Genomic DNA, 675 nt, shown 5'->3' with positions numbered 1-675 from the left:
ACAACTCTCACATACTCTACTTGGAATTGTGGATGATGCCACCATAGAATTAACATGTTGCTTGGGTGATTTGGAGGCCTCTTCAAGTTTAGCCATGGCCTTCTCAAACTTCAAATTAATGGTGTAATTATGAGCACTTAGTTGAGCACCCAATTGAGTAATGGAATCCACCTCATGTTTTCCTCCTCTAGTAGCCTTCCGAGGCCTACTATATTGTGAATTATGAACCGCCATTTCCTCAATTTTGTTCCATGTTTGATTGTCATCAACTTCGGTGAACATACCATTGGAATCCATATTGAGAATGTTTCGGGAGTGTTCATATAGACCATTCCAAAATTGTTGTACAAGAAACCACTGGCTAAGTCCATGGTGTGGACAAGATCGACAAGTGTCCTTGAATCTCTCCCATGATTCATACAATGATTCCTCATCCCTTTGTTTGAACCCGGTGATTTGGGCTCTCAACATGTTAGTCTTTTCCGAAGGATAGAATTTCTTATAGAAAGCAAGTGCCAATTTCTTCCATGAATCAATACCAAGAGTAGCCTTGTCTAGGCTTTTCAACCATTGTTTCGCGGTACCAATCAAAGAAAAAGGAAATAAGACCCATCATATTTGGTCTTGAGTAACTCCGGTTTGAGAAATCGCATCACAATAGTCACAAAAAGTCTC

General features: G+C 40.0%; 1 non-coding gene across 1 annotated transcript; it reads left to right on the top strand.

Moving 5' to 3' along the window:
• The first annotated feature begins 364 nt into the window (after nucleotides 1-364).
• LOC141621358 (small nucleolar RNA R71) lies at nucleotides 365-471 on the top strand. Its single transcript, XR_012532259.1, has one exon. It is a non-coding gene; the product is annotated as a small nucleolar RNA R71 (small nucleolar RNA).
• The last annotated feature ends 204 nt before the right edge of the window (nucleotides 472-675 follow it).

The sequence above is a fragment of the Silene latifolia genome, chromosome 1 (assembly GCF_048544455.1).
Source record: "Silene latifolia isolate original U9 population chromosome 1, ASM4854445v1, whole genome shotgun sequence".
Lineage (NCBI taxonomy): Eukaryota > Viridiplantae > Streptophyta > Magnoliopsida > Caryophyllales > Caryophyllaceae > Silene > Silene latifolia.
The sequence above is the reverse complement of the archived record's forward strand: the minus strand, read 5'-3'. Positions and strand labels throughout refer to the sequence as shown.